The sequence below is a fragment of the Mus caroli genome, unplaced genomic scaffold (genome assembly GCF_978045245.1).
Source record: "Mus caroli unplaced genomic scaffold, Mus_caroli_1 scaffold_14, whole genome shotgun sequence".
Lineage (NCBI taxonomy): Eukaryota > Metazoa > Chordata > Mammalia > Rodentia > Muridae > Mus > Mus caroli.
This window is the reverse complement of record NW_028227269.1, coordinates 111941883-111966428: the sequence shown is the minus strand read 5'-3', so window position 1 is coordinate 111966428 and position 24546 is coordinate 111941883. Positions and strand designations below refer to the sequence as shown.

Genomic DNA, 24546 nt, shown 5'->3' with positions numbered 1-24546 from the left:
CTTATGTTCCTCTCCAAGTGCTCCAACAAGCACAGGGCAACTTTCTGTCACCAGGAGGGAAAATAGGAAACCTTGCTCATTGCTTCATTTTATCCTCTCAGGAACCTCCTCCAATGCAAAGCAGCCCTCAGACAGAGGATAAAAGCCCACACAAAGATGAGAAGCCCCATCCTCTTCTCATCCCCTCCATCAGAGCATGGCTATCCTGGTGCTGCTCCTCTGCCTGGTCACATTGCCAATCTGTAAGTGTTTCAGGGTAACAGAAGAGGGACTAAGACATGTCAGCTAGGACTTGTGTGACTAATGGTGATGTTGCTTGTCCCCAGGTGTCCTGTCCCAGGTGCAGCTGAAGCAGTCAGGACCTGGCCTGGTGGCACCCTCACAGAGCCTGTCCATCACATGCACTGTCTCTGGGTTCTCATTAACCAGGTATGATATAAGCTGGGTTCTCCATCCTCCAGGAAAGGGTCTGGAGTGGCTGGGAGTAATATGGGGTGATGGAAGCACAAATTATAATTCAGCTCTCAAATCCAGACTGGGCATCAGCAAGGACAACTCCAAGAACCAAGTTTTCTTAAAAATGAACAGTCTGAAAACTGAAGACACAGCCAGGTACTACTGTGCCAAACCAGAGTGAGAGAAGACCAGTGTGAGCCTGCACAAATACTTCTCTGCAGGGATGCTCACAAAAAGCAGGGGGCACTGAGGACCCAAAGGGACTTCCCAGGATCTCTTCTGGAATCTAGGAAGTTCTGGCCTGTGTCTATCAGCATATGTTTCAATGTTAGAATTGTGAGTTTTCCTTCAAGCCACAGAGATTGTTTAGAGACCATTCTTCAGTGTCATTCTACTAAATTTGTTCACACAGTGAAAGGATTTGTTAAATGATTCTATAATCTCATAGGGTCAAATAAAAACAAATAATTGAGTGGATAACTACCAAAAAAAAAATCCCTCAAAGTGGACAACTGTGTAGGTGAGGAAAACCAGGGGGATTTGGGAATAGATTATTTCCCTCTGACTGTAATTTTAGTCACCTTTCAGCCATTTACTGTATTTAATTGATGTTTAAAGTTAATTGTATTTATCTGCCCTAACATGAAAATTTCAAACACATGTCCACAATTTAATGATGACACAGTCATCATTGTGAATGATAACTCATAAGATCTCTCTCCATATATGAAAAACAAAATATGCTGTTATTATCAATAGCCAATAAACATACATATTATTATTTAAATAATTCTTCACATCCAACTGAATATTTTTCTCACTCTACACTGTCTATGCTGCAATCAGGCTGCCCTAATTTTACCTTTTCTCAGATCATTGCTTTCTATTTCATTTGATAAGGTGGAGCCTGGTTGTCACTGAAAATGTGCCCTCCAGTTTCACACTGATTAATGTGATTTTCAGTCCTTTGAGAACAGAGCCACAGCAAAAATGAGATGGAATGTCATCATTGTTACTCCAGGTGAGGCAGAGATAGCTCAGTAGTTAAGAGAGAATATTGAACTTTGAGGGGTCCAGATTTAATTCCTGATACCCACAATGTGGGCCTTATAACCACATGTACCTTCAGGAAACTCAGTATGAATGTGGCCTCCATGAGCACTACATTGCTCCCACCAACACATATACCCATAATTAAGATAAATATTTTAGAAAAATTGCTATTTTAATGCTAGGAAGTAGTCAAAAAGAGAGTTCTTGTGTCATGTACATATGTTTAGGAGATTTAACTGTTAAAAATTCAAGAATACATTCCTAGATCCATGTTAAAATTTTCCCATGGATAGCCCAGACAGTGGCAAATGCTAAGCTTTTATCTAGAAACACAACTATGTGTGGTGATATTTAATTACACATTTATACCAGGACACACAAAATATAAAACAAACCATGTTCTATGCACATGCTCTTAGGAAAACTAAATGGAGTGTGGTGAAATCTTATCCAAAGAAAATGTGAGTATGAAATATTTTTCCAGGTCTGCAACTTAAAACGATGTCTTTCTTGTCTTATATCTGCTACGAGGACTTTCTTCTGCCCATGTCCAACTCAAGAGCATGCCACAGCAGGAAGACATACAAATATTTCTTCTCTGCACCCAGGAAAACCAGCTCTGTCCTGACCCTGAAGCTCTCAGAGGAGCCCAGACCTGGATTCCCAGGTCCTCACATTCAGTAATCAGCAGTGAATGCAGACCACTCACCATGGACTTTGTGCTCAGCTTGGTTTTCCTTGTCGTTATTTTAAAAGGTAATTCATAAAGATAAGATTCTGTCTGCTGTGTGCACATGAGAAACAGAAAAATTGTTTTGTTTCTCTATTTTGTTTTGCTTTGTTAGTGACAGTTTCTGACTCAGAATTCACTGCTTGAAGGTGTCCAGTATGAGGTGGAGCTGGTGAAGTCTAGAGGAGGTTTAGTGCAGCCTGGAAGGCCTGTGATACTCTCCTGTGCAGCCTCTGGATGCACTGTCAGTGACTACTGGCTGGCCTGAGTTTGCCAGGCTCCAAAGAACGGCTGGAATGGGGGTAGGGGGTTGCATTAATTTTTCATGGTGGTGGTAGCACCTCCTATACAGACACCTTGAAGAAGTGGGTTGGACCTAACATATTCAGAATCAATATTTAGAGATTCTAATCCTTGAAAACATCACTTTTGACCAAGTATATGTGAAAGATGTTATGGAGGTTTGTGGTGGTTTGAGTGTGCTCGGTCCATGGATAGGGAAAATATTAGGGGATTTTAGGAGGCCCTGTCGCTTGTTGTGGGAAGGACATCACTGTAGGTGTAGGCTCTGTGGTCCTATGTTCAAGCTCTACCCAGTGCAGAATAGATCCCTCTCCTGCCCAAAAGTAGAAAGAGTTTCTCTTCCTGGCTGCCTTCAATTCAACTTGTAGAATATCTAATCTCCTAACACTATGACTGAGAGCATGCTGCCATGCTTCCCACCATAATAATAGACTGAAACTCTGAAACTTTAAGCCACCTCTAATAAATGTATTCTTTAATAAAACCTAACTTGGCTATGGGGTCCTTTCATAACAGTAAAATAGAAACATAGACAAGGTTCTAACTCTCTGTACTAGAGGACCATATATATGTCCTTGGTGTTGTATGTAAATTATTGAACAAATACTATAGACAAGTTGCATGGCCAAAAATCCACCCCCTTCAACAATCCACTGTCTGTACCCATATAGATTAAATTCCTTTTCTGCACTCATTTCCCTTACTGGCTGAGACATTTTGGGGACATGCTCAGAATCCCTGAACTTCATGATGAAAAAAAAAATACCCCTCCAATTTGAAGACAGTTCTCTTTCAAAATTCATCATAAATACTGATCCATATGTCCAGGCATATCATGAAGTTTTAAAAAAACCAACCAATCAATGCTAAACTGGGTAAGTACATACATCATTGGTTTATGTCTGTTCATAACCTGGTACATAGCTAGAGACCAGAACTGCATGTTTCTCGTAGGCCACATCCCTCCCACAAATACAGATCTGCTACTCCAGAATTCCAAGATCATTGATCTCTGGGTCCCCCAGGAACCCCAAGGGTGCACTCTCGCCAGCCTGTACCCTATGGTGCTAACTTCTCCCCCTGGAGCATGGTCCTTCCTCAATCTTCCCTTTCCAATGCATGGCCAAATTCCTCCTACCCTTTGTTCTCTTTGTCAGGCCATCTAAGTCGTCTTGAATGAAAAACAACACAAAATCTTAATTTAAAATCAACAGATGATACAAGAGCTGCACACAAAATCAATCACTCTAAACTCATCAACTATTTTATGATGGGAATCTTCCAACATAGAAGCTACCACCAGGTCTAAGAGTTACTCATCTACATGTTGCTTCCTCTCACTCCCAGCCTAACCATAAAAGGGCTGTTTCTTCCTCCCATGTCCCCTCTTTCTCTCTCAGACGCAGAATCTCCACCTCCTCCTCTTTGACCAGCAATTGGCTTCTTGTCCTCCTTATTATTTTATCAATTAATTAGGGGAAATTTTCCCTACATACAGGAAACGTGATGTATCAGTCAAAGAAAATAGTATATCTAAAAATTTCCTTACAAAATACATGCAAGAAATCCAAAATACCATGAGAAGATCTAATCGAAGAATAGTAGTAATGGAAGGTGAATTGTCCCATCTCTGAAAACTAGTAAAAGTTTTCAACTACTTTAGTTAACAGTGAAGATATGGATCTGATGAGGCCACCTCCTCTAGCCAAGCAAGACTGAAAGTGGAGGGAAAAGGAGACCAAACCACCCCCAAATCTTTTGACCCTAAATCAGTTCTGTCTAAAAGAAATGCAGGGAAAGAAATGGAGCAGAGCCAGAGGGAATGGTCAAACAATAACCTATCATACCTGAGAAGCACGCAATTGGCATACACCAGTCATTGGCATTATTAGTGAAGTTCCCTTATGCTTACAGGAATTTCTCTAGCATTACTATTCTTGGAGAGACTTTACACGGCATCTTATGGAAACAGATGCAGACACCCAGAACCAAACATTGGATGGAGATTGGGATCCTTAAAGAAGAGTTGGGAGGATAATTGAGAGACCTCAAAGGGATAGCAACCCCATAGAAAGACCAACAGTGTCAATAAACCTGGACCCATGGGAGATATCAGAGACTGATCACCAACCAAAAATCACAGATGGCCTGGATCAATTCCCCTGGCACACATGTAGTAGAGGTCTGCCTTGTTCTTCAGTAGGTGAAGATGAGCCTAAGATTTCAGAGACATGATATATCAGCATGCAGCAACACCCAGGTGCGTCCCACTATCTCAGAGGTGAACGGGTGGAGATGGGCAGGACCCTGATAGGGGACAACTGTTTAGAGGCAATATTTGTGACAGAAAGAAAGCAGATGGAGAAAGATAAAGAGAGAGATGAAGGAAGGAAACAAAAAAACCAAGAGGAAGAGAGAGAAGAGGGTAAAAATAGCCTTGGAGAGTTCAGGGATTCAAAGGGGCATACCTAAGCATAGTAAAACAATGCACATAATGGCAGCAAGTCAATAGCTAACACTGAATGAAATAGAAAGAAACTTAAAGCAGTTCCACTAAAGTCAGAGACAGAGTTGCCCAATCTCACCCTATTTATTCAATAATAATGTACTTAAAGGTCTAGCTAGGGCTGTAAGACAACTTGAGGAGGTCGGAGGATACAAATTAGAAAGAAAAATTCAAAGAATTGTAATTGGTAGATGATAGGATACTATAAATGAGTGACCTCAAAATACTTCCAGAGAACTCTGAAAGCTGATAAGTACCTTCAGCAAAGTGGCTAGAAACAAAACTACTTCATAGAATTCAGGAGCTGTCCTTTATAGAAAAGTTAAAGTGGCCGAGAAAGAAATTAGGAAAATCACATTCTTCTCAATAACCAAAAATAATATGAAATAGCTTGGTGTGACTCTAAGCTAGCAAGTGAAAGACGTGTGTGACAAGAGCTTCAAGTCCCTGAAGAAAGAAATCAAAGAACTCAGAAGATGCAAAGAACTCTAATGCTCATGGATAGGCATAATTAACATAATGAAAATGCCAATCTTAACAAATCAATGTACAGATTCAGTGGAATTCCCATTAAATATCCAACCCAATTTATTACATTCCTGAAAAAGCAAATCTCAACTTCATATAGAAAAACAAGAAACTGAGGTAGCTAAAACAATCCTGAACAATGAAAAAACTTCAGGAGAATTCACCATCCCCTACCTCAAGCTGTATTGTAGAGCAATAGTTATTAAAACTGCATGGTATTTGTATAGAAACAGATATGATGATCAATGGAATTGAATTGAATACACTGAAGTAAAACCACACTGTTATGGACACTTGATTTTTGACAAAGAACCCAATAATCATAATAAAAATCATAATAAGAATGCATCCCCCAACAAATGGTGCTGATCTAAATGCAAATAGATTCATATCTATCATCCTGCACGAAATTCAAATCAAAGTGAATGGCAGACTTCAACCTAATACTGGATTAACTAAATCTAACTGAACAAAAAGTGGAGAATAGTTTTGAACTCATTGATACAGGATTCAATTCCCTGAACAGAACCACAATGGCTCAGGCTATAGGATCATAAATTGGTAGATAGGATCTCATGAAACTGTAAAACTTCTGTAAGGCAAAGGGCATAGTCAATAAAACAAAATGGCAACCTACAGATTGAAAAAAAATCTTCACTATCCCTAAATCCCATTGAAAGCTAATATCCAAAGTATATAAAGAACTCAAGAAGTTATCCTCCACAAAACCAAATAACTCAATTAAAACTGGACTACAGAGCTAACCAGAGAATTCTCAACAGAGAAATCACCAATGACTGTGAATCAATTAAGGAAATATTCAATATTGGTAGTCACCAGGAAATTGCAAATCAAAACTACCCTGAGATTCTACTTTATACCAATCAGAATGGTGAAGATAAAAATTCAAATGACAGCATATGTTGGTGAGGATATGGACACTTTTGCGTTGCTGGTAAGGTTACAAAATGGTGCAACCATTCTGGAAATCAATCTGGCAGTTCCTCAGAAAATTGTAAATATTTCTACCTGAAGATCCAGCCATACCACTCCTGTGCATATACATAAATTGTGCTCCACCATACTACTAGGAGGTATGTGCCAATATGTCCATAGCAGCCTTATTTGTTAATAGCCAAAAGATGGATACAACCCTGATGTGCCTCAAACAAAGATTGTATATAGAAAATGTGGGTTCCTTTACACAATGGTATTCTACTCAGCAATTAAAACGTGAAAACATCATGAAGTTTTCAGGCAAACGGATCAAATGAAAAAGTATAATCCTAAGTGAGGTAACACACCCAAAATGACCTGCATGGGATGTACTCACTGGTAAGTGGATATTAGACTAAAAGTATAGAATACTAATGATAAAACATACAAAACATAAGGAGTTTAATCAGTGGAAAGCCCAAGTATAGATTTGTCAATCCAATATATAAGGAGGGACAAAATAATCAGGGGAGGCAGAGGGAAGGGAGACATTTGGTGGAAATGGGAGAGGAAGGGAGAAAGGCAGAAAGGACCAGGTGTGGGGGAACACTGGAAAGCAGCCCAGAGGTCCAGGTAAATGGATGTAAATATTCAGCTGAATGGAGGTGGGAGTCAGGGGGAAGCTCTGCAAAGTCCACGAGACCTGGGATGTGAGAGGCTTCCCAGATGATAATCTTAGCCTTCATGCCTAACAGTGGTAGATAGACCCTGAAGAGATCACTTCCAATAGATGCAGAAGGCCCTAAGGGGTTGGATGGAGTCCCCCAACTCACCTTCAAAATTGTCAATACTCATAGCAATTAGGACAATGCAAATCAAAACACCCTGAGATTATATCTTATATCAGCCACAATGGCTATGTTCAAAATCTCAAGTGATGGCTTGTGCTGGCAAAGACTCAGAGCAGGAAAAGTCTCCCCATGGCTTGTGGGAATGCAAACTCTTACAACCTCTTTGGAAGTATATTTGATTGTTAGCTGGTATAAAATGGCAAAAAAATGGTTGAAGGGGGACTAAAAAAGGAAGAAAAGGAAGAACTTTGGGATGCAAAACAAAAAGTTTGCTGCAAAAGAAATATGTTTCCACTGCAAACCCTGAGTCTCAGACAGAAGGGGACCTGAAATTCTTCAGATACAAAAAATATCTAAACCCTGAGGACATTCTATCACAAATAAGCAAAATTCAGAAAATTCTGAGTGCTCCTGTCACAGAAAATGAATCTGCTATGAACAGCTCATAGGTGTGACTCTCTACAAAACCCATATTACTGAAAAGCCATATTGTGCCCAGCCTTTGGCAACACTGAGCTCATATCTAGAAATACAGTTATGTGTGGTTCTTTTTAATTACACATTTACACTAAGGAAACCTGACACTATGGGAACAAAGCTTGTTCTGTGCACATGCACAGAGGGAAACTAAACAGTATGGTGAATCCCTAACCAAAATGGAAAAAATGAAACTACAATATGTTTCAAATGCTGTAACTGAAATCTGGTTTTTTGATGCCTTATATCTGGTACCATCAGTGACTTCAGCCTAGGTCCAACTCCAGAGCATGGTATAGCAGGAAGACATGCAAATAAGTCTTCTCTGTGCCCATGAAAACACCTCGGCCCTGACCCTGCAGCTCTGACAGAGGAGGCCGGTCCTGGATTCGATTCCCAGTTCCTCACATTCAGTGATCCGAACTGAACACAGACCCCTCACCATGAACCTCGGGCTCAGCTTGATTTTCTTTGTCCTTATATTAAAAGGTAATTTATTAAGAAGAGATGACATCTGTTGTATGCACATGAGACACAGAAAAATTGTTGTTTGTTTTGTTAGTGACAGTTTTCCAACCAGTATTCTCTGTTTGCAGGTGTCCAGTGTGAGGTGAAGCTGGTGGAGTCTGGGGGAGGCTTAGTGAAGCCTGGAGGGTCCCTGAAACTCTCCTGTGCAGCCTCTGGATTCACTTTCAGTGACTATTACATGTCTTGGGTTCGCCAGACTCCGGAGAAGAGGCTGGAGTGGGTCGCATATATTAGTAGTGGTGGTGATTACATCTACTATCCAGACACTGTGAAGGGGCGATTCACCATCTCCAGAGACAATGCCAAGAACGCCCTGTACCTGCAAATGAGCAATCTGAAGTCTGAGGATATGGCCTTGTATTACTGTGCAAGAGACACAGTGAGTGAATGTTACTGTGAGCTCAAACTAAAACCTCCTGCAGAGCATCGACGACCAGCAGGGGGCGTGGAGAGCACGCAGAGCTGTGAATGACAGAGAGTTACAGCTTTCACAATTGTCTCCATCCTCCAATCCATCTTTCTGTGTCTTTCTGTAGTCCTTTATGTGTTTATTTGTCTCTTTATTGTTCTGTTTCTGTCTCTTTCTCTCTGTCTACTATCGTATCTCTCTCTGTCTCTTTGTCTCCAATTGTGTGTGTGTGTGTGTGTGTGTGTGTGTGTGTGTGTGTGTGTGTATTGAAAGGAGATATCTTCTTCTAGCAGTGTACACAATGACTTTAAAATTAAGTCCATCACTGGGCTTAGATATAACTATCTTGCTAGACTGGTTGGCCAACGAGTTCCAATCATCATACTGTCTCTATATCTAATAGGTGGGCTTATTGATTAACTACAAAACAACATCTTTTGTAGATATGGATATTAAACACAGATCCTGGTGGTGTGATAAGAACTTGAAACACAGAGATATATATACAGCCCCACCACAAATGAATTAAATGAACTCTGGCTTGAACAAAACTCAGAGCTTCACACAAGGCAGAAGTGAATCTCTGTGAGGACCAGGATCACATCCCAAAGAACCAAAGAACCCTTGAGACTGTGGAACCCTAGAGTCAGGGCTGACACTCAGTAAGATTTCCTTCATAGAGCATGATGTGGGACTCAAGAAGAAATCAGGCAGGGCCTGTGACCCACAAACCAGATGGCTTCCAGTCTCTCCATCATCCTCACACAAAACATATGCAACAGCTCAGCACTGTCTCACCTGTGATGCTGGTGACAAAATGTGGGTAAAGCCTCAGAACTGAGTCATGAGGCCAATGTATGTACCAACACTCAGTGAGGTTCATTTGGCTGCAAACTGCTCCAAAATCACTCAAAGGGTAACATCTGCTTTTTCTCTCTGTGTGCTTGTTATGCCTTGGTAGATATTGTTCCCCAATGATTTAATAGGACAAATCATTTTCCCTTTTTTTTTGATTTTTAATATTTTTATTACATATTTTCCTCAATTACATTTCCAATGCTATCCCAAAAGTCCCCCATAGCTCCCCCCACTTCCCTACCCACCCATTCCCATTCTTTTGGCCCTGGCATTCCCCTATATTGGGGCATATAAAGTTTGCAAGTCCAATGGGCCTCTCTTTCCATTGATGGCCAACTAGGCCATCTTTCGATACATATGCAGCTAGAGACAAGAGCTCCGGGGTTCTGGTTAGTACATCATGTTGTTCCAACTATAGGGTTGCAGATCCCTTTAGCTCCTTGGGTACTTTCTCTAGCTTCTCCATTGGGAGCCCTGTGATACATCCAATAGCTGACTATGAACATCCACTCCTGTGTTTGCTAGGCCCCGGCATCCTCTCACAAGAGACAGCTATATTTGGGTCCTTTCAGCAAAATCTTGCTAGTGTATGCAATGGTGTCAGCATTTAGAAGCTGATTATGGGATGGATCCCTGGATACGGCAGTCTCTAAATGGTCCATCCTTTCATCACAGCTACGAACTTTGTCTCTGTAACTCCTTCCCTGGGTGTTTTGTTCCCAATTCTAAGAAGGTGCACAGTGTCCACACTTTGGTCTTCATTCTTCTTGAGTTTCATGCGTTTATCAAATTGTATCTTATATCTTGGGTATCCTAAGTTTTGGGCTAATATCCACTTATCAATGAATACATATTGTGTGAGTTCTTTTGTGATTGTGTTACTTCACTCAAGATGATGCCCTCCAGGTCCATCCATTTGGCTAGGAATTTCATAAATTCATTCTTTTTAATAGCTGAGTAGTACTCCATTGTGTAAATGTACCATAATTTCTGTATCCATTCCTCTGTTAAGGGACATCTGGGTTCTTTCCAGCTTCTGGCTATTATAAATAGGGCTGCTATGAACATAGTGGAGCATGTGTCCTTTTTACCGGTTGGGACATCTTCTGGATATATGCCCAGGAGAGGTATTGCTGGATCCTCCGGTAGTACTATGTACAATTTTCTGAGGATCCACCAGACTGATTTCCAGAGTGGTTGTACAAGCTTGCAATCCCACCAACAATGGAGGAGTGTTCCTCTTTCTCCACATCCTCACCAGCATCTGCTGTCACCTGAATTTTTGATCTTAGCCATACTGACTGGTGTGAGGTGGAATCTCAGGGTTGTTTTGATTTGCATTTCCCTGATGATTAAGGATGTTGAACATTTTTTCAGGTGTTTCTCTGCCATTCGGTATTCCTCCGGTGAGAATTCTTTGTTCAGTTCTGAGCCCCATTTTTTAATGGGGTTATTTGATTTTCTGGAGTCCACCTTCTTGAGTTCTTTATATATATTGGATATTAGTCCCTTATCAGATTTAGGATAGGTGAAGATCCTTTCCCAATCTGTTGGTGTTTTTTTTTTTGTCTTATTGATGGTGTCTTTAGCCTTGCAGAAGCTTTGTAGTTTCATGAGGTCCCACTTGTCAATTCTCGATCTTAAAGCACAAGCCATTACTGTTCTATTCAGGAATTTTTCCCCTGTGCCCATATCTTCAAGGCTTTCCCCCACTTTCTCCTCTATAAGTTTCAGTGTCTCTGGTTTTATGTGAAGTTCCTTGATCCACTTAGACTTGACCTTAGTACAAGGAGATAGGAATGGATCGATTCGCATTCTTCTACATGTTAGCAACCAGTTGTGCCAGCACCATTTGTTGAAAATGCTGTCTTTCTTCCACTGGATGTTTTTAGCTCCCTTGTCGAAGATCAAGTGACCATAGGTGTGTGGGTTCATTTCTGGGTCTTCAATTCTATTCCATTGGTCTATTTGTCTGTCACTATACGAGTACCATGCAGTTTTTATCACAATTGCTCTGTAGTAGAGCTTTAGGTCCGGCATGGTGATTCCACCAGAGGTTCTTTTATCCTTGAGAAGAGTTTTTGCTATCCTAGGTTTTTTGTTATTCCAGATGAATTTGCAGATTGCACTTTCTAATTCGTTGAAGAATTGAGTTGGAATTTTGATGGGGATTGCATTGAATCTGTAGATTGCTTTTGGCAAGATAGCAATTTTTACAATGTTGATCCTGCCAATCCATGAGCATGGGAGATCTTTCCATCTTCTGAGATCTTCTATAATTTCTTTCTTCAGAGACTTGAAGTTTTTATTATACAGATCTTTCACTTCCTTAGTTAGAGTCACGCCAAGATATTTCATATTATTTGTGACTATTGAGAAGGGTATTGTTTCCCTAATTTCTTTCTCAGCCTGTTTATTCTTTGTGTAGAGAAAGGCCATTGATTTGTTTGAGTTAATTTTATATCCAGCTACTTCACCGAAGCTGTTTATCAGGTTTAGGAGTTCTCTGGTGGAATTTTTAGGGTCACTTATATATACTATCATATCATCTGCAAAAAGTGATATTTTGACTTCATCTTTTCCAATTTGTATCCCTTTGATCTCCTTTTGTTGTCGAATTGCTCTGGCTAGGACTTCAAGTACAATGTTGAATAGGTATGGAGAAAGTGGACAGCCTTGTCTAGTCCCTGATTTTAGAGGGATTGCTTCAAGCTTCTGACCATTTACTTTCATGTTGGCTACTGGTTTGCTGTAGATTGCTTTTATCATGTTTAGGTATGGGCCTTGAATTCCTAATCTTTCCAAGACTTTTATCATGAATGGGTGTTGGATCTTGTCAAATGCTTTTTCCGCATCTAACGAGATGACCATGTGGTTTTTGTCTTTGAGTTTGTTTATATACTGGATTACGTTGATGTATTTCCGTATATTGAACCATCCCTGCATCCCTGGGATGAAACCTACTTGGTCAGGATGGATGATTGTTTTGATGTGTTCTTGGATTCGGTTAGCAAGAACTTTATTGAGGATTTTTGCATCAATATTCATAAGGGATATTGGTCTGAAGTTTTCTATCTTTGTTGGGTCTTTTTGTGGTTTAGGTATCAGAGTAATTGTGGCTTCATAGAATGAGTTGGGTAGAGTACCTTCTGTTTCTATTTTGTGGAATAGTTTGTGAAGAACTGGGATTAAATCTTCTTTGAAGGTCTGATAGAACTCTGCACTAAACCCATCTGGTCCTGGGCTTTTTTTAGTTGGGAGACTATTAATGACTGCTTCTATTTCTTTGGGGGATATAGGGCTGTTTAGATCATTAACCTGATCTTGATTCAACTTTGGTACCTGGTATCTGTCTAGGAACTTCTCCATTTCATCCAGGTTCTCCAGTTTTGTTATGTATAGCCTTTGGTAGAAGGATCTGATGGTGTTTTGAATGTCTTCAGGATCTGTTGTTATGTCTCCTTTTTCATTTATGATTTTGTTAATTAGGATGCTTTCCCTGTGCCCTCTAGTGAGTCTGGCTAAGGGTTTATCTATCTTGTTGATTTTCTCAAAGAACCAGCTCCTTGATTGGTTGATTCTTTGAATAGTTTTTCTTGTTTCCACTTGGTTGATTTCACCCCTCAGTTTGATTATTTCCTGCCGTCTACTCCTCTTGGGTGAATTTGCTTCCTTTTTTTCTAGTGCTTTTAGGTGTGTTGTCAAGCTGCTAATGTGTGCTCTCTCTAGTTTCCTTTTGGAGGCACTCATAGCTATGAGTTTTCCTCTTAGAAATGCTTTCATTGCGTCCCATAAGTTTGGGTATGTTGTGGCTTCATTTTCATTGAACTCTAAAAAGTCCTTAATTTCTTTCTTTATTCCTTCCTTGACCAAGGTATCATTGAGAAGAGTGTTGTTCAGTTTCCATGTGAAGGTTGGCTTTCTATTATTTATTTTGTTATTGAAGATCAAAGCCAAGCCTATCAGAATTACACCAGATTTTTCACCAGAGACTATGAAAGCCAGAAGATCCTGGACGGATGTTATACAGACACTAAAAGAACACAAATTCCAGCCCAGGCTACTATACCCAGCCAAACTCTCAATTAACATAGATGGAGAAACCAAAGTATTCCACAACAAAACCAAATTCACACATTATCTCTCCACGAATCCAGCCCTTCAAAGGATAATAACAGAAAAAAACCAATACAAGGACAGGAACCACGCCCTAGAAACAACAAGAAGGTAATCCCTCAACAAACCTAAAAGAAGACAGCCACAAGAACAAAATGCCAACTTTAACAACAAAAATAACAGGAAACAACAATTACTTTTCCTTAATATCTCTTAATATCAATGGACTCAACTCCCCGATAAAAAGACATAGACTAACAAACTGGCTACACAAACAAGACCCAACATTTTGCTGCTTACAGGAAACTCATCTCAGAGAAAAAGATAGACACTACCTCAGAATGAAAGGCTGGAAAACAATTTTCCAAGCAAATGGCATGAAGAAACAAGCTGGAGTAGCCATTCTAATATCTGATAAGATTGACTTCCAACCCAAAGTCATTAAAAAAGACAGGGAGGGACACTTCATACTCATCAAAGGTAAAATCCTCCAAGAGGAACTATCATTTTCTCTTTAACACATTAATCCCCTTTCCTTCCCCCAAGCTTCTAATAATTTTCTTTAACATTGATGTCTGAGAGATATGACATAGCAGATGGTTGGCTTATTCTGAATTGTTACTCATCAAAAGAAATCAGCTGAGGCACTTTGAACCTAGATATAACAATATTTCACAAAGGCATTCTGGGAATATATGGATGGTGTCACTACAAAAGAATAGGAGGATCAATGGCCATACCATACTGAATGAACCAGATACTATCTAAAAGAATAGGAGAGCCAGGCATAATTGCACATGCCTTTAATCCCAGCACTCCGGAGGCACAGGCAGGCAGATTTCTGAGTTCAAGGCCAGCCTGGACTACAAGGTGAGTTCCAGGACAGCCATGGCTATACAGAGAAACCCTGTCTCGAAAAACAAAACAAGAGTAGGAGGGTATTAGATTCGAGGTGATGATGGCTATTCAATCAAACCACAATGCTCCCTGAGAAAAGGTCTAAGTTTGTCAGATTGTCCTGGAGATGTGTTGCCTGTGCTAATAGCATAGCTGGAACTGCAATACATTGGATTCCTTTGAGTTCTGGAGAAATAAAAGGAATAGTCTCTGTTTTCCTGGGTTCACCAAGTTGGCAGTGAGCTAGAAGATGATACTGGGGACCATCACAGGTGCTTCTACAGAATTATTCTACATTCTACAAGTCTGACTTACTTGCTTTCATTTCTGTGAGGAGCTAAATACAGAATGTTTTTAATGTCTCATAATGTTCTGTGCACACCCAAGGATGCCTAGCCAAGGATAGAAACATATAGCTGATAAGAAAGGAGGTTCCTGCAGTGGCCACACTCTGAGATCACCTCCTGCAAAATTATGCCCACAGTGTTTTACATAGTCTTGAAAACACTAGGTCAAATATGTTGTCATCCAGACATGAAAAATGTGTGCAACAATTCAGAAATACCGTGGTCAAGACCACTGGGCTGTAACACTGTAGTTCCAGCCCACATTAATCTCACATCTTTTCTGTGGTTTCAATAAAGAGCACACATGTTTGGAACACCATCTCCACTTTGTATACTTATATTTATGCATCACATTTTGCCTGTAGTTTCCTACCCTGCATAGGTTCCTGTCTTTATTTCTTTTTCTAATGAACAGCAATACAGAAGTGTTGGCCAAATAAACACCTTCACCCCAAGTTGCTTTGCCATAGTGTTTCATCACAGCATTAGTAACTCACAGTAAGGCTACTGGTTACCCTGAAACTCTTATATGTTGACCTTTTGATGAAGTTCCAAGATTGGGGTCTTTATCTGACTGTTTTCCTGGTTAATTCATGTCCACCAATAGAATATTGTTCTCATTTTCAATAATCATATGAAGTTACCTGCTTATAGGAACTTCTTAAACAGAAAACTATATAAAATTCTGCTTCTTTTAAGAAAAATATGTGTCCTAGGATGTAAATGGAGGAAAAAGTGGAGGATGTTGAGTGGAAGACTGGCTATTACAGGAAGGTCATAGAATTGAATGACTCTAAGCATTTTTGTTTTATCATCAATGAGGTACTTCAAGTTGATGCAGGAGTCCTTGATGCTCAGGTGACCCAAGGGACCCCAGCCTCTGTTTCTTGCTCTGCTGCAGTCTCTCTGCTCAGTGCAGTTCACTGAGTGACAATCTTTAAGATAGTCATTCAGGATACAGTTATCACAGTCTTCAGACTATCTTCATAGAAACTATATAATGAGTCAGAGTCCAGTGTGCCATTAATAGGCCCCTGCAATAGGACTTTACTTCATCTGTGGAAAGAAACCACCATGGCCTAATCAAGGCCTCATTTGGTGATTACTGTAGAAAGTGTCCCCAGATCATTGCTGGGATGAAAATTCTGGCAAGATGATTAGGGCATTCTCAGTCTGACAGGACAATTCTATCAAGTGTTGCTTCCATATTGAGAGGACTCTCCACATCTTCAGTAGTTCCCAATTTATCAACAGTTCTTTACTCTGTGTCTTACACATAAAATCTTTTCTCTGTAGAATTTTCAGTACTAAAAACAAACAATGATGTTGGTCCTGATTTCAGGGATAATAAATAAATAAAAATCAAATTATACCCTAAACATGTGGAGATGGTTTTCTGTTATGAATTTATTGGCTCTCTAAATGTGTTAATTAAGCCAGGAGTGGTGGCACATGCCTTTAATCCCAGCACTTGGGAGGCAGAGGCAGGTGGATTTCTGAGTTCGAGGCCAGACTGGTCTACAGAGTGAGTTCCAGGACAGCAGGGCTACACAAAGAAACTCTGTCTCGAAAAAAATAAAGTGTTATTTATCATCTACACTTTAAGATAAGTTGGTGGAAATGTTAATAGTCTGAAATACTAGATTTGAATGTATGACCCCTACGTTGCATGCAGAGAATAAAGCTGAATTTCAAGGAGATTCATGCCTTGTGAGTCCATCCCAATCTGATCTCAATCTTCAAACATGATTATGATTACAAGTAATTTACATCCAAAGCATTTGCTGGAAATTAAAAGGACATAATCTAAACTTTAAAACTATTTCTATTTAATGTGTCAGAATAGAATCTATGGACTGAAGTCTACATGTGCATAGAATATCATTGTCACAATGATGATTCAAATACACATGAGTAGCACAGGTGATGCTTAACTTAACTCTGACTAGAGCCCAGATGTTGATGTTGGCTGAAAGAACCTAGTGTCTCACATTTGAGGTAGAGAAGTGTTATTCAGAGAAGCAGGGTTGGGCATTTCTTCCACTGAAGAAGTCTCTGCAGACAGTATAGCTCCCCTTGCTACCAAACATTCACAGTGAGTTTCAGAACACCATTATCAGAGGCTGATAACTCACTTCAGCTCCTGCCTTCCTCATTTCAATGTGTAGCACAGACTGTGTTGCTCATAGGCACAGTCCACTCTTATTTTTTATATTTTTATTCAAGTGGTGCTGATCAGAAAATAATGAGATTCCTACATATGCTGTGGGTCATTTTCACAGCACAACTGAGGATGTAGTGCAGACCAGACTCAGAAGAGGAGTCAGAAATTGATATGAAATTGCTTCCTCCTTTTCTTATTCCTCTCTCTCTCTCTCTCTCTCTCTCTCTCTCTCTCTCTCTCTCTCTCTCTCTGTGTGTGTGTGTGTTTTCTCATGTGATTTTCCCCCCTACTTCTCCCTTCTTTACACTGACACTCAGAACTCTGATACTTTACACTTTCTGTTTTCTGTCATCACAAATGCTGGATGACAAAGAAAAACCTTGCAGTGGCTAATGCTCATTTTAGGATTGGATAAACCAAAGTTAGTCATCAAAGCATTATTTTCTTTGGAAAAGGTGATGTTTAGAAGATAGAACAGCTATACATAAAGCTGAATAGTAGAATCCTTGCCTACCCATGCAATATCTTGAGTTCAAGGACCAAAACCAATAAACAGTTAAATACATTTATAGGTATTTTACACAGGAAAATATCATTTCTCACATTCACAGACTGAATGAAGCAGTTGCATGGCTGGATAGGAAATGGCAGTCCCTAGGGTATAAATCATAGATGAAAAGTGGTACAGAAGGAACAAGTCTAGAGGGAGTCATAATAGCTCAGCGTTTGAATTCCATAACAACCAGTTCAGGTAAGGACTGTGGAATCCATATAACAGTTCTAAATAACTAAAAACCATGAGGCAGAGAATGAGCAATGTTTGCATGAATGGCAATGCTACATGCTGAGACTGGATGTGCAGATGTGTATGCTTGCACATGTTCATGGAGGCCACAAGGTGATTCTGCACATAGAATGTGATTGATTTCTACCAGACTTTTTACAACAGGGTCTCATAGTAAACCTGGAGCTCACAGATTCAGATACAATTATTACATGGAAAGTACCAGAGAGCCGCTGGTCACCACGTCTCATTCCTTGGAGTACATAAATAAACAACCTCACCCAGTTTCTTAAATAAGTGCTGAGGGTCAAAATGAGATCCTAACTCAGGGAGAAAGGCACCATACACCCGGGATATCTCTTCAGCACTGGATCATATTGTGGCAGTATTTTCCCTATCCAATTACATTAAAATATTAGTTCAGCAGGAGTTCTGTGATTGGACAGGGTAACAGGAGGTGGAGGTAAGGGTTGCAGAGAGATAGAGAGAGAAAGTTACTCAAGAGAGGGAAGGGAAGAGAGATGGACAATGCACAGGATGGTTCAGAACCAGCAAGGCTTTGAATAGCCACAGGTAGATATGTTATTATAGGGATAAACAATTGGGGTGACTTTTCTAATCTAGGTGGGCAACTTGTATCATTATCAATTGGCACAGAAATTATCATGTGGGAATCTTGTGAAATAAGAATTTATTGATACGTAAATCTGTCTGGTTAAGAGTCTATAGTTTTGATTTACTGGGTTACTGGAATGTGGAACCTCCAACAATGGAGTTTTATGGCTGAGAAGGAACTGGACGCTCCAGAAAAGCAAAACAGAAATGGGAACACAGCTATCAGTCACTTCCTGCCTATCTGCTGGGGCTACTTAGAGACAGAGCCATAGGGATTGCGCCTGGCATGAGAGGGAACAAGCAGCACCGAGGCAGCGAATTGAATCATGTGGGGGACACAGCCTTTGGCCTCCATCAGCACTGATGGTGCTGGTCTAGAGGTAGAAACCCAGAGACAGCACTGAGGCAGAGAGTTTGTTATCAGTAGCTTAGGAAGCCTGCCAGTATTTTATAGTATTTCTCACAATATCTTATCACTACACATAGTACACACTAATGAAATATTGTAATCTATGAAACACATATGTAGAGTGTATAATAATTTTAAAAGAAAGGCTCAATTATGGATTTTTTAAGCCATTCTGTGTCTATATGAATGAATGTCATGAGGCCAATCACTTAAATGTCTGTAAAAATCTGCCAGTTGTGGGGTTTGGCAATGTAGTAACAATTTTGAAATTTTGGTTCCTTTACAAAACACCCAAATCTTAGAAGAATTTGTCTTCAGTTTAATCCCAGGTGTGGTGACCAGAGGCTACTGCAGACCATCTACAGCAGCTGATGGGGGATTGTCTCATGCTCTAGCAGAGCTTTGATTTTGCCAGCTCCAGATAGTTTTTGTGATTGTCTGACATTTGGAATTCGGGAACTGAAATGTTAGGGCCCTAAGAGGTTGGATTGGTTGTTGCTGGTCATTCAGGACAGTGGTTGTGGTTTGTTAGTAGTCATGGTTAAACAGGAAACAAATCTTTTTTATTGGATATTTTCTTTATTTACATTTCAAATGTTATCCCCTTTCCTTGTTCTCCCTTTAAAAATCCCCTATCTCCTCCTCCCTCCCTGCTGCTCCCCAACCAACCATCTTGCACTTCCTGGCCCTGTCATTCCCCTGTAGTGGTGCATAGAACCTTCACAGGACCAAGGGTCTCTCTTGCCATTGATGACTGACTAGGCCATCCTCTGCTACATATGCAGCTAGAGACAGGAGTCCCACCATGTAAACTGTATGGTCCTCTCCTTTGCATCTTTACAACATTTTGCTTTTGAGTTGCAAAGGAGCAATAAGGGTTCAGCAATCACCACTGTAGCTGTACTTTTAAAATTTCCACCTTTGCTCTTCCTGTTGGATAAACATTTTTTTAAAATCTAAACCAAAAACAAACAAAAAATCAAAAAACGGAAAAAACAGGAAAGTATTAAAAAAAATAGATTCAAGGATCTCTACCTCTCTCTTCCCTCTACCCTCTGTGTCCTCTATCTAGTGATAGAAAGTGAAATCTAGGAGAGAAAGCATGGGACAAAGAAGAACACAGAAAGGAGCAGAGACTGGATACAAGTGGCAGCCAACATGGAGCAGAGCAGAATTATAAAAGACATAGAGAAACATCATGGCATGAAGCAGTGACTTTTTCTGTTCACAATGCCTGCAAAAACTTTATGGTGCCTACTAATGCTGAGATATGCAGGTTTTGGTTCCAGAGAGGATTTTGTTTTGTTTAATTTGTTTTTAAATTTTCTTCTTTGTTTATTCTGTATTTAAAAAAAATGATTGAAAGAAAAGCTAAGCAGTTGGAAAATTTGTGAGTAGAAATCAAGGGCCTGAGAAACAAATGAATCAAAATTTTGAAATGGCAAAAGAAAGGGTTCATTCTATTTTCTCTTTTCTGAAAAGGTTGCAGAGTTGGATGTGCAAATGGAGATGTTATGGGTGGACATGGAAGACCTTGGGAAGGAAGGAACACAGGAAAAGAAAGAACAAAATGGCTCAGACCAAATACTGAGCAAGAGAGTGAGAGTCACCCAGGGAAGAAAAGAAGAAAATAAACCGTGCTGTGGGACATTTGGGTCAGAGAAAACCTGAAAATGCAGGAGGAAAATGTGATGAAAGAGACACTTATGAATGGAAGGGTTACTCTCAATCCATCAGTCATGCCAGAGTTAGAGAATGGGTAGTCTGGAGTTACAAGATCAAGATTAGCCTTCCCAGTATTTATACAGCATATTCCTGATAATGAGATGGAGCAGAGTTTGGACAAGATATGATTATATCCTATAGCAATATATACATCAAAGGCATGTTGCAATTAAATCTCCAACACAATTAAGCCCGGGCAATGAAAACACAACTCAATTAATATGAATAAATGCTGTGCACCTAGATTTGGCAGATCTACCACTACTCTACCATATAAGAGATCCCTTATAACTTGTGGTTTCTCCAGGCCAGGTCATTCTGCTCTACTTTCCTTCTTCCTCCTCCTATGTCATCCTCTCTCTCTCTCTTTCTCTCCCAAAACTTTCAGCTGCACCTTCCCCTCTTCATCCTCCAATCACTGGCTCTAGCCTTTATTTATAAATTAAGGTGGGAAGAAGGTTCATAGGAAATTACCTGAGTGTTGACTCATTCCTTGTTGATAACTCCTCACAAGAGAACAGAATTAATATCAAATTTCATTAGCCCCAGGGCTATCCGCAAAAAAAGGCATCATAAAGAGGTCATGATTTCATATGAGATGTACTGGACTTATGTGAAAAAACATTTAAATACATGAGCTGACTCAAAATATAGACTCATACCCCCAACATTGGAAGAGACTGGTAACATTTGTATCTGAGGCTGGTCTGCTGTGGCAGTCATTAACATAATGGAGGGAAGAAGCCTCAAAGAGTGAAATAGAGGAAGGAGAACCAATACAGTAAACCACCAGTTACTACTTAAAGGGCAGTATTCTGATGTCCTAAGGAGGGCACTCCAAAATACCAATGGCCTTATCCTTAAATTCATTGCTTAACAAGCCTACACTGATCTTAGTGGCCCATAACTAAGGATAAATGACAGGCACTTGAACAGCTGATATGAGAACAGCTGGAGGCTCAGTATACAGAAGCGTTCACAAGCCTATGGAACTCCCCTCTATTTTTTATAATGAGGAAATCTGGAAAATGGAAAATGTTGCAAGATCTAAGAGCACTTACACGAGTAATTCATCCAATGGGTCTCTTGCAGCCTGGAATTCCTTTGCCTTGTTTATAACAACAATAAGGCTCCAAAAATTATAAATATATATATGCATATTTATTATGTATCATATATATAATATATATATATACATAATATGTATATATGTGTGTGTACATATATATGTATATATGTGTGTGTACATATATATGTATATATCTGTGTGTGCACATATATATACATATATCTATGTGTATATATATATATATATATATATATATATATATATATGGATTTGATGGTTGCAGCAAATTCTAATCAATTGGTTCCAACAACCCTACACACATAATACATTCGTACAGATTTGATAGATGGAGTTAAGATCCAAAAACATTATTTTTCTCCCATGGTTTATATATACACCACCAAAATTCTCCAAAATTAAAATGTGATTACGTGGTATTTTTCTTTTACTGAATGACTATAAGAAGATACAATGTTCTCCAATACATTTACATATAAATACATTATGTACTGCATGTAAAGAAAACAAATTAACCTATGAACCGGTGTATATTCAAAATACGCATCTTTTTAGATTCACAAAGTGTGGGTAAAGAAAGTAATTTTTTTCAGTATGTTTTTTTTTTTTTTACTGGAATGAAGCAATTCAGAGTTACATTGAGCAAATTGATTGTTTCATTGTTTATCTTAAAATTAATCTTACAAAAATATTAATAGAATCACAAATTTATACTTTTGTATAAAAACAATCAGTTATTTCTACTTTAACAAACAGACTTCACATCTACTCATCAATCATTTTATTAAGTCATATTAGGAAGCTGAGTGCTAAAATGGTTATAAGAAAACCATTACCTTATTCACCAGCCCAGCTTCAAAAAAAGAGTCATATCAGCTAGTGCCTCAGGTGTTCTTCTTCCTTGACCCTAAAAAAATCCCTAGCTTAACTATTGACAGGTGGTTTTTTTTTTCAAAAATTCTAATTGATCCCTTAGATAAATGTTTGTGCTAACCACTGGGACGCCTCCCATATGTGCCACTTCTGAAGCAGTGTGTTATTCCTCATGCATGGCCCTTTGTAGGGCTCTGGGTAGAGAGGAAGAGGGGGGAGGGAGAGTGAACCCGTGTCTGGCCAGAATTCATGTGCTCTGGGCTGGCAGACACAGGAGGACTGCAGGACAATTTCCACATGGCCCTGGGTGGGCATCTGGCTGTATGAAGCCACTGACACCATACAGTGGGGGGTGGACAAGGGGTACCCCTGGTACCAGGGGCCCCAGGGCGACACACTATCGGACCTGGATATACCAGAATAGGCCAGAGGGAGAGAGGCTCCCACACAGGCAAGAGTCCTTAGTCTGGTCCATGGCTGGAACAGAGGAAGGGCTTCTGATGGGAGATTAGGTACAGCCAGTTAGGAGAAAGCCTATCCCATCATCCAAGCACAATAGGCTTTGATGAAAAGAGACAGTCAATGGTTTTAGAATTTTATTTTAAAAGGTAGGGAGAAATGAGAGAATGTGGAAAGAGAAAGAGAGACTAACCATGGCCAAGAGAAGGGACTGGGGACAGAGAGAGAAACAGGAAAGGCTACAGAGTAAGAAGTGAGAGAGAGACAAAGACAGAGAGAGAGAGAGAGAGAGAGAGAGAGAGAAAGCAAAGTGGGGACAAGCAGCCCCTTTTATGGTGAGCTTGTTATCTTGCAGTTGCTAGGTAACTGTGGAGGAGTTTAGCCTGAAGGTCACAAGCTTGGAACATTCTGTATGTGACTACTAGCCACAATTTCTCCTGTGGGGGCTGTGCTGTGGGAGCAGTGACTTCAACAGGAGACAAGCATCCAGGAGCCATGAGGGATCACCTTTCATCCCATGATGTTGGGAACGTCCACCACAGGATTTTACCAGGGTTCAGACCTCAACTCAACTGGAGAACAGCCTATCTGTGCATATCCCATTGCCCTACAGCCCTTGGCAGTTTACAGAGTTCCAGGACTGGTAAAGATCCAAAAAAACTAGGATTACTCAGAGAAACACTGGCTTGAAAATAAAACTTCAAAAAAATATATAAATAAATAAATAAATAAATAAATACCCAAATTGGAGCAAGTGAACTTGCACTAAATCCATCAAAACCTGCACAGGATGGCTGTCTCCATAATGTTAAGATCTACTTCTATTAATATCATTCAGAAGACAAAGATTATGCACAAAACAAACAAAACGAGAAACCCAAAAGGTAAAGACTCCAATTGTAAGTAATAGACCCGCAATCTCTGAGGCCTGACTGTGCAGGTCCTCACATTTGGTAATCATCACTGAATACAGACCACTCCTCATGGACTTTGGGCTCAGCTTGGTTTTCCTTGTCCTTATTTTAAAAGGTAATTCGTAGAAATAAGATCCTGCCTGTTTTGTGTACATGAGAAATAGAAAAATTGGTTTTCTTTCCTCTTTTTTGTTTTGTTTTGTTAGTGACAGTTTTCAAATTAGCATTCTCTGCTTTGAGGTGCCCAGTGTGAGGTGAACTGGTGGAGTCTGGGGGAGTGATAGTGCAGCCTGGAGGGTCCCTGAAACTCTCCTGTGCATCCTCTGGTTTCACTGGCCATGACTACTGAATGACCTGGGACCTTCAGGCTCCAAAGAAGGGGATGAAGAAGGCAACAATAAATTTTTCCCACCAACACCCACTTCTTGGCCCTGGCTTTCCCCTGTACTGAGACACATATAGTTTGCAAGACCAAGGGGCCTCTCTTCCCCATGATGGCTGACTAGGCCATCTTCTGATAC

The 24546-nt window shown here is 39.9% G+C and overlaps 1 pseudogene; it reads left to right on the top strand.

Annotated features, from left to right (window-relative positions):
* Positions 1–2219: 2219 nt before the first annotated feature.
* On the top strand, positions 2220–8840 carry LOC147001339 (Ig heavy chain V region 6.96 pseudogene; annotated as a pseudogene).
* Positions 8841–24546: the final 15706 nt, after the last annotated feature.